The following is a 16,235-nucleotide window of genomic DNA, read 5'->3' as shown; positions in this document are numbered from 1 at the left end:
GCGCAATAACCTTTCAGCTTAATTTTTTTAGTGCTTCGATTTTCTAGTATGTACTTAATGCTTCTCTGGTCAAAGAGGAAAGTATGTGGAAGATTCAGAAGAGGGAATGGAGCAGAGTAAAGAATGCCAGAAGAAAAAAAATTAACATATATATACATACAGTGCAGAAAGATTTGACGTATATCTGGATACCTTATTGCTTATTCACCTGGCATTGAATTCTTTCTTTTTTTTTGTATCTTTTTTTTGAAAAACTGTATGTCATATCTAGATATAGAGAAAAATGCAATGTTAGTCTTACAGTAGATCCAGTTAAATCAGTTTGACTTAAATGAGTTCTAATGAGGTCTTTTTGGGGGTGTTCTAGCATTAGATTACACCAAGACGTTAAAAAGAAACAACTTTAAAATTAGTTAATGTTACTGAAAGCTTTTACATTTCTTTCACCATTTCTGAAAATTATTATTACAGATTCATTTCATGTTTATTGAAAGGAAAATTCCAAATATAGCCTACAATATTATTTATAGGAATCATGGATACAAGTTACTTATTCATAAGTGAAGTTATGTATGTATGAATCAGAAATGAGCAGTTTTATAGCATTCCTTACTACCTAACAGACCCAGAAAGTCCCAATGTGCAAAGTCCCAATGTGCAGCAGGAGTGATACAAAAGGAGCTAATGCTCAGCAATACATATCTCCACAATTTAGTAACAAGGTTACTAGTAATACAGCCCTTGCTACTTAGCTAAGTAAACATAAAGTTACATTAAGTAAAAAATGACACAGAATTCTAGCAGTTATTATTCATTTATATGATACCACTTGTGTGCATTATGTTTTAATATGGAAGCGGACTGCTTTTTCCACCTCTTTATTAAAGACCATGGACATAAACTCAACCTTATTTTAATTCTTAAAAACTTCCATTTTTTCTGAATTTAATCCTTTCTCGAGTAGACTTTGCTTCAAAACACAAATTCTCTTCAAAACTCTTCTGAATATACTGAAATTCTCTTAATTTCCTAGATTTCTCTTAAAATTTGCAGTTTTCCTGAGCATGGTGCGTTAAATTTGCTTAAATCTGACTTTTACCAATAATTAGGAATTTAATATTATTTGACAAGACTGTGTGATTTCTGAACCAAATCAAATCTATTTGGATAACAGAATACTATTTCGAATATATATATATATATATATATATATATATATATATATATTCTTCATGTAAGTTATGGGATCTCAGATAGGTCTAATTTGTCAAATTTCTTTCTTATGTAAAATTCACAGGAGTAGTTAGTTCCATCCATAGCTACATTTTTGTACCATTAGGGAACAATTCTGAAATCATTAAAAGTTTGTTTAAAGAAAGTAATTAAATATTCCATGAAAAATTACACAGCCCAACAAATTTTTTCTTGGCTTCTTGTGTTTTAGGCTTGTTTCTGCATTATTTGGGGCACTGATTCAGAAGTTTGCATTGGATAGACCACATCAGCTCTTGTTTCTTAGATATGGTTTATTTCCTATGGGTGAACAGATAAAGTCCTACATATGGCATATATTCCGTATCTCAAAAACTAGAGCTAACAGGGGGAATTAGTGCCATTTTTTTGAATTGGCAGATCGAATACAGAAATGTGGTGCCCCATGAGCCCTCCCTCCTTTCCCCATCACATGGTAGGATGGAACAAGGCACATTGGTGTCCTATCTTCATCAGATGGATGAAAAGGTGGCAACGTGCATTGCCACGTTGCCCTTTCCCCCATCAGATGGAGGCAAGGGTGAAACAATTTGGGCAGCTCCACTGGAGCTACCCAAAACATACTTTGCATTCCATCATGGCAGAGGAAGTGTCTTGCGAAGCTTCCCCTTCATTTCGGGAAGGTTGTGGCCAAGCCAGTATCATTTGGTGGCACTCATCAGGCCCCACCCAGAAGAGGAAAAAGGGGTTATAAAAACTCCAATGTGATGAGGTCACATGATAGTGTAAACAGAGATGTTTGAGTCAGCCTATTTCATTTTTTCTCAGAATGTTCCTAATTCTCAAGTTCTTTCCATCGAGTTTATTATATATATATATATATATATATATATATATATAATAAACTCGATGGAAAGAATATATATATATATATATATGTGCTTCTCAGGCATGACTAGAACAAACCACACTTAGAGAGAAACTTATTGCCAAATGGAAGAATGAAAATAGGGAGATAACACACACACACACAAAAAAAGCTTTGAAAATATTTCTTTTGGCAATGGCTGTATGGCTGAGTGATGCACTTATACTCATTTTCCAAAACTTTGGTTAACATTACGTTTGTGTGTGAAAGATTGTGAGGGGAAGAATTTAGGTTCCTGTGTTTAAATGAAATTTGAATAGAAGTTTTAAGGGATTCCATGGAGGAAATACATGGAAAGCACATTGTCATATCTTATTGGAAGAAGAAAAAGGAGGAAGAGTTTTCTTCACTCACTGAACTTTTGTGTCCCTTTGTATAACCACCAAAGAACCTGGGCTCTAAATTGATAACCCAATGAAAAATCCTTCCCCTTTTCATTACAATATGCATAAGGAACTTCATATTAAAATATTCTTTTCCCTGTGCTTCAAAAGAGAGAATTATTTGCAGTGCCTTAGTGAGATTTCCTATTTTTCTAATGGTGGGGGTCAGTCTCTTCTAAGAAAAATAGATCACCTGGGATTTTATCTCTCCTTCTCTCTCTCTCATTCTCTCCAAAGCAGAGATTATGGGAGCAACACAGGCAATGTTTTTGTGTATTTATTTATGAGGAAAACACAAATGAAAAGATTAACCTGAACATTGGGGACAAGTTTAACATAAGCCTACTACAGGCTCATCATTACCAGCCTGTCATTCCTGACCTTGAAAAGCTTTAATATTAACTGCAAGAGATGGAATAGATCTGGAATAGAAACTCTGTCCTTTGCTACTTGGGGTGTGATTTGGTAGTAATTATCTTTGGTTTCTATCTTGAGAGATGCATCTTGCATCCTAACTCCCCAATTTATCCCTTCCACTTTATCCTGGTTGGTTTACAACTAACAGTCTGTGCCAAAGATTTCTGTTAAGCAAAACAGATGTATTTTCCCAGAATAAAACACCGAAGTGGAAACATCACCATGGAGTGGATAGCTGTGCATGCTCTTAACATATGAACATTCCTTCTATTATTACCTTCAGGTTTACACGATAATTGTAAAAGTGGTCGCAGGTATTTGGCAACTGAGATAACATTTCGAGATGTGCTCTCACACCCACTTCTGTCTCCTTCCTTGCCATTCATTTCCTGATTCTGCAACTCAGTTGTCATTTTGTAATTTTTTTCTGGCATCTCATCTTCCTGCCTCAATTGATTCCCCCACATGAAAAATTCTGCCACCATAATCATGGTAGTTGCTGTTACAACCTGCTGGAGCATGGTGATTGCTTCAGAAAGACTCACCAGTCTTGATCTCCTGTTGTGACTACTGTACTCTAATGGCATTCTCAGATGAAACAATTACGAGCTGCTGTTCTAGAGCCTTACTGTACACTGTTCTACTGTGACATTGGCCAAAGCAGATTGATCAGGGATTTCAGGAGTGCCTTTTGTACCCCACAATTAAAGTGTTAAGGGCGCTGCCATAGAGGTTTTCATGGGATATTTCTCCTGTAATGAAGCCCCTCAGAACCAAACTTTGGGTCTAACTGGCTTTCTAAAAAGCTGAGGTGGTCACTGTTTCCCTAGAGAGAGTCCCTCTACCTGCAAGGAGGCATCTTTATTGAGCCAGAGTAGGTTCACTGTAGCCTATGTGGAAGAGGTACAATTCATCACCCCTTATACTGCATGGGACAAAAATTCAACTATACTACAGTTTTACCAAGTGAGGACACATCCTTCTCCTCATCTTCCTCCTTTTTCTTCTTCTTCCAATAAGATTTGATGGTGTTTTTTTCCATTAATATCCCCTGTGGAATATAGTTCTTCTTATCTTGTCATCCTCATCCATAGATACAATCTTGTTTTGGAATGTTTAAATTATGATATCGAGACAAAAGAAGACAAGAAAATTAGCCTGTATACTATCAGTTGCCTTTATCTTTTCCCCCTCTATTTCCTGGATATTGATACTTCCGTCACTGCTGATATCAGGAATGTGGTTAAGAATTGAATGTCCCTATGAATCATTTTCTATTATGCCTCCAGACTAGAAAAAGAGAGGGAGGTAATCGTGCATTTAAATTTTGAAAGAAGTAAAAGTAACTTTAGCAATTTCCTTCCATCTATAAGTAGACATTTGAAAACTGTGCAAGATTTATTCCACACCAAATCTGCACCTGATTATTTTATGCACAAAATAATAATTTCTTCATAGAAAAGGTTGTTTTTTGCCCAGAAAAATGGTTTGCTGTGCCAAAATTCACATTGAATTTTGTGCATAATAAACCTGGATTATGGAGATTCTTTTCCCAAATTCTCCAAATTTGGTTTTCTGAAATTTTTGAACCATTTTATATATCTTTAGAATATCTTTTTGGGGGGCAAATGGTTCCAAAGCTGATTTTGTGCTTTCAAACACACTAGTCTCTCTTATTTTTTTAAAAAAACAAACAAACAAACAAACAAACAAAAAAACATTGGTTTTGTTTGATTTTGTATTGTTTAGGAAAATGAATTGCCTCCCCTGGAAGTCCCCAGAAGGAAATGTGTAGTAACCTCGAGTTTGCAAAAACAGTCAATCTTCCAAAAGCAGAAGTGGGCTTCCTTCATCTACTTTAATTGTTTTCCTCTTTTTGAACACTCTGTGCCCTGTGTAGGAACATTTGGTGTCTACAACAGAGTAGAGTGCAGCATAGCCAGTATTATATGTGAATTTATGGTGAAGGAAACAGGAGGGAAAATATGCATGATGCTCTGGTTGAGATAAAAAGGTGAAAACACACTTTTTAAACATCTCAGTTTAAAGAGTAGATAGATGAAGAATGTTGCCTGACTTTGGTTGAAGATTCTGTATACAATGAATTTTGAGGCAGAGAATATAACACTGAAGACTTTTGAGAAGAGTTGGGCGACTTCTACATGCAGGCATGAAACAAAACACTTTGGGTTATATAGATCTAAGAAACAGAAGTGAAAAATAGGACAGTAGGCATGCACCACAGGGTTTCCTCTGTCCTTATTGCTGTCCTGTACAAGTGTTGATGTTTCTTTGCTTCCAATACCCTGTTCCATACAAGGGACAGAAAATTGGCAAGCGTGGTTATCCACTCTTTCCCCAAATTTTTTGACTTTCATCCATGCAGATGATAAAACCATCATTCAAATGCTCTGCAAGAAAGCCTTTATCACCAAGCATCTTAAATCATATTTTTCCAGGCAACTTGTCATTGCCCTGAGTTCATGCTGGTCAGGTCTTTGAACCAAAGAGATTCCTCCAATGACCACCTTTCATCCTTTGGTTATGCATCTAGCAATTGTTCATCTTGGGTATGACAGTAAATCCAGATACATTTGATACATAGTGCAGTTGCCTATGGAAACAAAGATATTTTTGAGGGAAGATCACCCAGCAAGCAGCTCTGATGCTGGATAATCCTGTCAAATTGAGACGCTGTTTTACACGCAGGTATTTTGCTGGGATAAACAGACCAAAAACAATCATAATAAAAGTTCATGAGTGTATTCTAACTGCATTTCAAAAAAGAATGTGATGAGAGGAGTTCCTGAGCCCAAGAGCAAAGGGAAAGAAAGCTTTTTGATAATAATCCTCCTCCCCTTTTAAGAAAATTGAGGCTACATATTTAATTACTTATCAGCGCCAGAAACCATCTGCCAAGCTTTCATTTTCCACCCTGCAAAGGGTTTGGGGTCCTGTGTGTACAACTGCAATAAGAATCCATTTCATGCTTACTCACAGAATCCATTCCTGAGGACAAATTTGATCATCATCCTGAAAGCATAAGTTTGTTTAAAACATTATATTTTATTTAATTTTTGACTGAATGATTAATTTCTGGCGTGCTATGCTGCTTCTTCTTTTTTCTTTTCAAGTGCTCTGACAGACTTCAAGCTTCAGCTCACAATAATATCACCTCCCTCTCCTTCTTCCTTCCCATATGAGAGAGGCCTGTTTTACTGTATGATTTGACATACTTCACTCAGGAGGTGATAGCTGGCCTTCTAAAATAGAAACTGAAATTGCTGAAATGTGAGAGATACTAGTGAGGTATAGTGGAAGCAGGGCTGCAAGTAAGACCTTCCTGCTGCTAGTTTGTTATATTTTATACCACACATTGTAGCTCAGTTTCCCCCTCCATATGAGAATAAATGCAATGTTGCCTGCTGTGGTGCCAGTGTGGGGCACTCTGTGGGCAGATATTTAGTTTAGCACCCAGTCAGTCAGGGCAAATGTCTGTATTTAGGAGAGCCCAGTTCTATATTTTATCTAAAGATAAAAGGGAGAGTTGAGGCCTTGAAGTTGTCCTTCAAGAACTAGATGAATTCTGACACACAGCTTACTGGAGTGGATCAAGACTTGTTGACCTTCCCCTCAAGAATGCAGCGCAGTTGGCAACAAAAGTGGAATATCCTACAAAGATGTCTCTTCACCTTTACAAAAGTAATAAAATTGATAACTAACAATTTAATACTCAACTCTTCCACCTATGATTCAGCTTTTATAACGCTAAGGATAGTGCTGTCCTTATCCCTTTCATATCTTTCAATATGCATCTTTTTCTGTTCATTTATCTCCTTTATAGTTTTTACTTGTTTTTATTTTGCTCGTTCTTTCCTCCGCATTTCTCAGTCTCCCTCTCTCTCTACTCTCTTTCCTTCCTTGTCTCAATAGGAACTCGATAACATTCCAGGAGAAGCACTCAACAATATGCACCTTCCATTTCAATTGATGAGCAGTTAGTCTTTTCAATCCTAAGCATTGTTATTCTATCCATGTGGTTTTCGAAATTGCAACCTGTCTTCATTATGTCTGAAATCATAGGGAAATAATATATCTGACCCTATACCAGTAGGAATCTAACTGTTGTCGTTATCATCAATACGAGGGTGAAAGTTAAGGTCAAAATACCCCATTGGGGGAAAAATGTTACAACAAATTTTCAACTTGTGAAGGAATAAAAGGATGCTTTGTCAGTCGCTTTGTTATATTTTTATTTACACATATGTGCCCATGCACACATACACACAGAGATGATTCATTTTTATTGAAAACACTGTGTTTTGTGATAAAAGCCATGAATTTTTCACAAATATCCAAAAATGTGAAAAATTGAAAAATATACCTTCCTGTCTCATAACCTTATGTAGAAAAAAGGGAGGAAACATTATTATTTTTTTCATTGTCATATTTAGGAACAAAATAAGTGTGATAATACTGTGGATATTCATATTTCAGGGTACTTTTTCCACTCTAACAAGAAAGCTGCCACCTGAAAGGTAGCCAGAAATTTAATATGTTGGCTTACTGGCATTGCCTTTCTGCTTCTCCATCAAATATGTAGCTTTTAAAAAAATCATGATTATTAGTTATTTAATTTGTATCCAGGACTTTATCTAGAGATTTGCATGTGGTTATCCCATTATTTTTTAACTAACTTGAGAAAAAAATAAGTTGGGGTTACCCATTGATTTCCTTGATTAAGCAGAGATTTCAACACTGATTTCACTAGTACACATCTGACATTCTTTGTTATACTGCAAAAGCAATGCACTCAGAGTTGAAGGCAATTACCGCATATGTGTACAAAGCCAGACAATGTCTGATTCAACACAAAGCTTCAAGACAGAATTCCTGTGCTAGATGATATTTGTAGAGATGTTTTTGCAGAATGTAATCATATGAAAGACGTGCATCCCAGGAAAAATGTGACCTAGATTTCAATCCCATACACATTCAATGGGGAATAATTTGACATGAACTTAACAGGCTATGTATCTTAATAAATATACACATGATTGTATATTGCAGTTAGACTTTGCCATCTCAATATATGCACATTTTTAAAATTTGTTTTATTCATATACAATCTATCTTCTAATATGAGATCAAAGAAGCTCACAATAGTCATTAAAATCAAATCAGATAAGTTAAAAAAATGGGGAGACGCATATATTATTAAATAGCAATAATGTAGTCTAAGCATTTAACACAAAGCAAAGAGTGGTCACCAAGAAAATATTTTCAGATATCCTCAACAAATGTGCCTGTAAAGATGGTAGAACTGAAAATCAGTCCCGCTCCATGGATCAAGTTCATACTGGCAGATAAAAGCTTAAACCCTATTGGTCATCCCAACTACATTAAACCTATTCATTTAGTGTCAGAGGGTACTTCTACACTGACACTATAATCCAGCTTGGAAATGGCTCAAAGAGAATCAGTTTTGCAGCAGGTTGATCAGGATTGCCATGCCTGGAACTAGTTTGAGACCAAGGTACTAACAGTGAACACATAACCTGGTCTCAAACTGCTTTTGCAGAGGTTTTGCTTTCCATTTCCAATGTGATGTTCATCAGTGCATCAGAGACATGCGAGATTGGGGAGTGGGGGGGGGGGATGACAGCAGCAGAGGTAATCATTTTACCATGCTAGGTGGTTAATTACCCCTGCTACTCAGCCAAACTCTTTTGGATCCTTTACTGGATTCTTTATGTCTAGATCCTTTACTGCACTACAAATGGCTGTCAATGCATTCCACATCACATAGAGTCAATTTCACTGGTGGTCCAAAATACACTGCAATCTGCCACAGCACTTGTTTTTTGTTTTTTGGGTTTTTTTACAAATTCAGGCTTTCTTTACATTTTTAAAATTCAAAGCACTGTTTCACTCTGGATGAGCATTGCAGGGGACATTGGTGGTGCACATTTTGTGGCCACTGTATCTGTGAGCTGGTTTTGAACTGCATTATAGTGTAGAAACATCCTAAACATGTAGCCAACACATAAGTAAACTTCATTGATTCAATAGATCTATTTTAGTTGGGACTTACTTTATTTATTTATTTATTTATTTATTTATATACCGCTGTTCTCAGCCCGAAGGTGACTCACAGCGGTTCACAACAAATAAGAACAGCAAAAATTCAATGCTACAGTGTAAAAACAGTTAACAACCTAACATATTACATAATTAATAAACAATTACTACAATAACCATTCACTATTCACTATAGGATTTAAGCCACAGAATTTTAAGTAAATTGACTTCAGTTATATAGATCTTTAGATATCGCAACAACTTACTTAGTTAATTGGTTTAAACATATCTTAATCAGAGCTTAGAAAAGCTATTTTTAATGCTTAACATGACAGGACCCCCTAGCCAGAACCTTAGTCCATTGTTTTGAGTTTTCAAAGCTCTTCTGTTACTCCTAAAAATCTCATGAACTTTTAGGACATAAGTTAATTCTAGATATGTGAGTATTATTAATTTTTCATGTTACTATATTCACTAATCTATGTTTCATTTGATAGTTATGATGGCCAGATTAGATTTCCACACACCAACAACTTTATATTATGCCAATTTCCTGCAGACCAATGGCAAACCTCTATTTTTAAGCAAATTTGTCAAAAGGGCACATTGATCAGCATAGTTGTACATATTTTGGATATAGATACTAGGCATGGGTGATAAAAAATGGTTCTAAACTCTGTTGAAAAGTAGGGGGTGCTGGTGATTTGATTCTAAAGTCACTTCTGAATTTTTCCAAAAGAAAATTAGAAGTCGAAGGCTTTCATGGCTGGAATCACTAGGTTCTTGTAGGTTTTTTCGGGCTATAGGGCCATGTTCTAGAGGCATTTCTCCTGACGTTCACCTGCATCTATGGCAAGCATCCTCAGAGGTAATGAGGTCATTACCTCTGGGGATGCTTGCCATAGATGCAGGCGAAACGTCAGGAGAAATGCCTCTAGAACATGGCCCTATAGCCCGAAAAAACCTACAAGAACCTAGAAAATTAGAAGCTTTCCAGAACTTCCAAACCAATCCATAAATGGCGGATGTGCATGCACAATAGGGGAAAACAGTACTGACACTGGGGAAACTTCAGAGGCTTCTCTCTCCCTACAGACAGAAGGGAGGTAGTTGAACCCCCCCCCCCCTAAAAAAACAACAACTTTGGAGCATTTCCCCTGACTTAGGGAAGACATCTGGATGGTGGGGTCCAGGAGATTTAGGAAATATTATAGAGCAATAATGTTATAATGTTGAAAATACAACTCAAAACAGAAGGGAGGCAGTTGAACCCCAAGAAAAAAAAATAACTCTGATAACTTTCCCCTGACCTAGAGAAGGCACCTGTGGTTTGAGGGTCAGGACAGGAGTTTTTGGAAATAATAGATAAAAGTGACCAAAAGACCCTCAGCACTGAAAGGCTTTCTCTCAGGTCTCACCTAATCATTTCATAATTTTCTCTCTCCCTCCCTCCCAAACTTTTCCTTCTTTCTTCTTTCTCTCTCTTTCTCTTCTATCTCTCTCCCTCCCTCTCCCAAAATCTTTTTTTCCCTTCTCCCTTCCTCCCTTCTCCAAACCTCCTTTGGCACCATGCCTTTGCCTGCCTACTCTTCCACCCACGCAGCAGCAGCAACAAAAAAGATCCCAACCACCCTCACCTCTTCCCTGGCTGGGATGAGCCTTCCAGCCATGTGCTTGGGTTTATAAGCAGCAATGGCTGCCGGATGCTGGATAACCCCTCCCCTTTATAAAACGTAAGCCCTTGTTGGCTGGCAGGCAAGTACTTTAGGCTGTTCCTCCCAGCAGGCTTACTTTGATCAAAAAGGCTTTCTCATACTTCCGAATTGACTTCCGAGCCATTGAAATCAATGGCCCGGGTCACTTCAAAACTACAGGTGCTTCTGACTCACAAGTACACTTCGGAACCCAATTCGGAAGTGTGAAACTTCCAACTTTAGTTCCGACATCCACAACTTCCGAATGAACTCATCCATTCCTAATCGATATGCACACATATATAATGGGGTTTGTGTACTTCTCAAATGTGTTACTTTATCAAATATATTCTGGAATCTATCACAAATATGGAAATATATGGATCTGTGTCTACAATCCAAATATGCCCCTGGGCTTGGTCTAGTGGGTACAAAATTGGATAAATCCACTTTCAAAACTTCAGTGGAGTATACTTTTCCTGCATAGGCTGTTCTGTTAGTGTTGAAGATATAAGAAGATGGCAAGATGAGGGCGGGAGCTTTACCTTTCATATGACAATAAAATAGTTTGAACCAGTGTTAAAAATGAAAACTTCATTTTCAGAAAAGATTTATCTATCTTTTCTGAAAATGCTCACCATGTACCAAATATAAATTGCTGTATCAACTTCTAGTTCACCAAGATGAGACTATGCCTTCTTTGAACTTGGAATATTTGTTCAGTAAGCTTTTTAAACTAAGGAAAGATTTTTTTTAATGTCACTATGTTTAGAAACAGTCTTATTGGAGGTTTTATATCTCTCGATTCTTTTCTATTTGCTTTTAAATTTTGTCTTGTAACTAGATGTGGAGCACTAAGGGGTATAACAATAAATGAATATTTAATTTTCTCTTTCACAATGTTCCAAAAATAAAATCAGTACAGAGCAATTATACCTCTGCTTTAAGGAGTTGATACCAGACAGCCTCTGAAAAATTTCCTGTGTATAAATATTCATATAGCCATGAATAGGTAACTTTTAGAAAGAGTTTTGTCCATGAAGACAAAGTTGAGCCTCTCAGCTTCACAGTGGATGACTAAGATCATTTGAATGATTTATTGATAAGCCAATGCACAGATGTAGTTCAAAGAGGACAAGCTGGTCTTTTTATTATTAAAAAATAAGTTGATTCCAAGGGTGTCTGACATTGTTATGAATTCATAAATAAAGAAGTAGAAGCAGTGAGGGGTTTCTGGCATAAGGAAAAAAATCCAGCTACTTGCAGAACATATTTTATGAATAGATTTGAGCTGAACCTTCCATATGTTTATTCCCTTGTCCTTTCCCTTATTATTTCATTAAGGACCAGTTCATACAAGCATATCTGTCATGTAGGTTTTCTACAGCAAATTGCTCTATTTGATTACTAGCAATGCGAAGGCATGAAATAGATGTACTGAAAAACACTGTGGTAGGCCATTCACCCATGATGACTCAGTTAGATAGGCAACCCATCACTTGATGCTACATCCATCAAGTAAAGAACATGTAAATGCAAGCCAGATGCTATATTTATGGTATTCATTATATCAGGGGTAGATATGACATTTGTGACTTCTGACCAATGTTGGTACACTCAGAAAACCACCAAAAGCATATTACTTAGTTTCAAGTAGCTCATGTAGATGTTTGCACACATACACACACCCACATATATGAAAACATTCCATATATATGCAAACATTCTATATGAATAACTTGAAATTAAATAACATCCCCTGCCCTGTCCTGCGCCATATCACCTAGTCAACCTTAAGTCCCAAAGCTGACTGAATTGAAAGATGGTAAGAAGACTCCATTTTCACAAGTTAGGTGTTCTCCAACTCCTGATTGAAGAAAGTGGCAGGAAGCAGAGGAAAGTGGGAAGAAAATGGGAAAATGTTATGGGATGGCTGGCCATCCCTGAAGACAGACCCCCAGTGTTCACTTTCCCCCCTCTTTTGTTTGCTTCTCCCCCTTCTGTGGGAGAATATCCTTCATCTGCATTGTGCCCTGGTTGGAAGCTGAATGGATCTCCTTTTCCTGATCCTGTAGCTGGCTCTTAGGGTGGTATGGCCTTTATATAGCTTTATGACCTTATCACATGCAGGGAGAGAAGTATTGTCTCCCAGCTTCTCTCCCCTGCCAGCACAGACTCCTCAGGAGCCCATTACATGGCACAAGGATACTTCTGGCAGAACTCCATGGGACTCCATGCTGACAGTGTTGTGGCAATGGACCCCAAAGAATTCAGGTGTATACTCAAGTCCTCATAGAAAAAAAGGTAGAACAACTGAAGAAGTAGCAGGAAACAGTGGAGAAATACCATGGGAAGGGATACCACAAACCATGACAGTAGGGAACACAGCAAGACAGTTCCCTACACTGCTCCATGATTTTCTCTGCTGTCCCCCACTTTACAAAGGGCCATCTGATGAGGTCCTTACAGTAAGACTACATGGTCTTGTTGAATACAGAGCAGTTACAAATCTGAAACTTTGAATACCAGCCATTAATTTTAGATTCAAAGATTTTGATCATCTTGAGAGAGTGTGAATGGCCCAAGATCACTTGAAGAGATCTTGTAGACTTCAATGGCCCCAGTAATACTCCAACCTGTAACCACTCCACCCTTCTGGGTGTTAAAGTACATTCATTTCCCAATTCAGAAACATTCAAAATGTAACTACTAGAGACATGCAAAAAAATAATAATCAGAAAATGCCGTAGATTGGATCAGTTTTGTATGATTCGTACTTACATTGTGATATCTGATGTGCATGCACAAGCCATGCCAAGAATTAAGAAATTGAAACTTACCTCATACTTTTTCATTTTAGTTTTGTAAATCTTGGCTCCCAAAGTCAGTATCATATTCAGTGGAAGGAAGCAAATCTCAAAAAGCAAAGTCAAAAAGGCTGCCTTAGTGTCTGCCTTGCATTTCCTCTGTATATTAAAAGCCTTTATTTTGCCATTGTGAGAGAGGAACAGAGGGAGCAGTGTTTTCTGGGAACAGCACAGAACTCTGGGAAATGTAGTTTGGGAAGGGAGGAGCCCTATGCCAGAGAATTTAAAAGGCCCTGCCCTAAACTACATTAACCAGAGTGCATCAGCATCAGAAAGCACCAATAAGGATAGCAGAGAGAGAGATTTATCCCTCCCTAACAGCAGGGAGTTCCAATGAATTGTTGAATCTGCAAAGAGGAGGATTGACAGATGCTTCTAGTAAGTAAATCTCTGTGTTGGGCTGAGAAGAAACCCCTAAATTGATGTTCCCCATGCCATAGAGGAAGCATATTAATTAGTTTAGAGGTTGAATGGCCATCTGTCAGCAGAGTATTGATGGTGCCCTTCCTCCTGAAAGAAGGGGGTTGGACTAGATGGTTCTTGGAGGTCCCCTCCAACTCTAGGATTCTATAAAAATGTATAATGGGTTAATATTGGTTTCTATTGGTTAATATGATAGACATTCAATAAGATAGCTGTTGTGACTTAAATGTTTTTGTCAAAAAAAATTAAATCCCTAAAATCAGTAGATGTATAATTATTTCTGAAAATTGGGGGGAATGATCCCCTGTTATTTCCTGTCATTGTATAGACAATTCAAGGAGATTGCGCTTGTTGGGTTTTTTTAAGAAAATGTTTTTAATAAAAACTTTGAAATTCCCCAAAAATCCATGGATAAGTGAAATTTTCTGAAATTTGGCAGGCTAACAATTGTAAATGTGTTCTTTTATTGTATTTTCCTGTAATTACTGTAATGAAATAGTAACAAAAGTTGGTTACTTTGTTATAGTAATGAATTTTTCAGTACGTATACCCCCAGGTTTGTAATGATGTTTGAACCATTTTTATGAATTGCACATAACTAGTAAGTACCAAGTCAAATCATATGCATTTTACACCCACCCCCCCCCCTCCCCACAGTCTTTGATAACATTGTATCTCGTTGTGCAAAAAATGGAGTCAAGGGACTAAAATACTCTGCTGAATGTAGACAAAATATTAAGACAAAGAAAATGTTACATGTAATATTGCATGAAATGAGGCACCTATATTAATGTTATGCCAGCTGTGTTCGAGATGCTTGACATTGATTGACATAGTAATAATCAAATAATATACCTTCCATCTCAAACAGCTAAAGAATCAGAGACAGTGACAATAAATGAGGGTCAAAAGACAATGTGAAGTACAGTCATTGGAAAATTGAAATATTAAACCTCATACTTAATACAGATAAACATTTTACAAATGCAAGGTGAATTTTAAAAGCTATAAAAATAACACTGGAGAGTATTTTGTGGGTTTTCCAAATCTCTTGGCAATGAGGACATGTAGAAAAATATATATAGAAAACCCTCCAGAATAGATGGCATGAATGAACCGAGTCGAGCAATGAACAATCTTTCACTAAATAGGAGCATTTTCTCTGTAGTGTTTTATCTATAATGGTTCATTCAGACATGCAAGGGGCAAACCGAAGATTGAGGAAATTCTCTAAATTCAGGATTAAGAATGGGTGAGGGCAAGAAAGTGACAGAAACTAGAATTGACAGATTCATCCTTCTTGTCTCTAGGTAAAGTATCTAGCTAAGCTCATGAGAATCCAAACTCAAGTCTCGGCAACATAACTAGGCCAAATGATTTCATGCAAGCTGAGGTCATCCGGAGCCTTGAGAGATGAGTCTGCAAAGTCTCTGTATGGCGTCCCTAGTATTTGCCAGCCTTACCTGTATTGTCGGTCCCCAATGTCAGAACTGCTGTGGTTTACAGCTCACTTCCTCTTCACATTTGAACATCCAGGAACTCAAACAGACTCATGCTAGTTTTCCTGCTCTGACTGCTGAGTTAAAAGGACAGAAAATCATTACAGTCAAAACAATTCTAGCACAGGTAACTTTAATAGAAAATTGCACCAATCACCTTGAAAGAATGAAAGAAAAAAGCATACTTCAATGGATGCTGCTGTTTCTGGCCTAATATCAGTTTGTTTTCTTCTGTTTTGATTTTTAGAGTTAGTCTACTTCTTGAGAAAACAAATCATGAAAAATTAACATGCCTTCAACAGAAATCTGGCTCTAGTGTAAATAGGTAACATTTGCCTCAGCTGTTTCTCCTCTGACAGTCAAAAAGCACAGGGTGACAACTATGGTTGAAGCTTACATAGAAATAGCAGAGGTCACTGAATTTCTCATGCTTCATTTTAGAATGTTTATATGTGGTCTTCAGAAATCCAGCACAGTGCAGAAAGTTGGACTACGACACTAAAAAACTAGATTAGAATTTCCTTCCAGTCATGGAAACCACTAGATGACTTTGACAAGTCATGCTCAGAACAAATCCTGTGATAGGGTTGTGATAAATCAGAGATTATTTGAAGGCACACATCATCATCGACAACAGCAACACCACCTCCTATGGTATTAATCAAAGAGAGGATTAAACTAAAATTTTAAGAATATGTTCTTTGACATAGGTTTAGACAAGGTAAATCCTA

At 37.1% G+C, this 16,235-nt stretch overlaps 1 long non-coding RNA gene across 1 annotated transcript in view; it reads right to left on the bottom strand.

The window, feature by feature from the left end:
* The window catches only part of LOC137096822 (uncharacterized), a 39,261-nt gene extending 25,441 nt beyond the window's left edge, over nt 1-13,820 (bottom strand). The window contains exon 1 of the long non-coding RNA XR_010909749.1: nt 13,556-13,820. This is a non-coding gene — a long non-coding RNA (uncharacterized lncRNA). The remainder of the gene's footprint in view (nt 1-13,555) is intronic.
* Nucleotides 13,821-16,235: the final 2,415 nt, after the last annotated feature.

Source organism: Anolis sagrei, chromosome 4, assembly GCF_037176765.1.
Source record: "Anolis sagrei isolate rAnoSag1 chromosome 4, rAnoSag1.mat, whole genome shotgun sequence".
Lineage (NCBI taxonomy): Eukaryota > Metazoa > Chordata > Lepidosauria > Squamata > Dactyloidae > Anolis > Anolis sagrei.
This window is presented reverse-complemented; position numbering and strand designations above follow the sequence as displayed.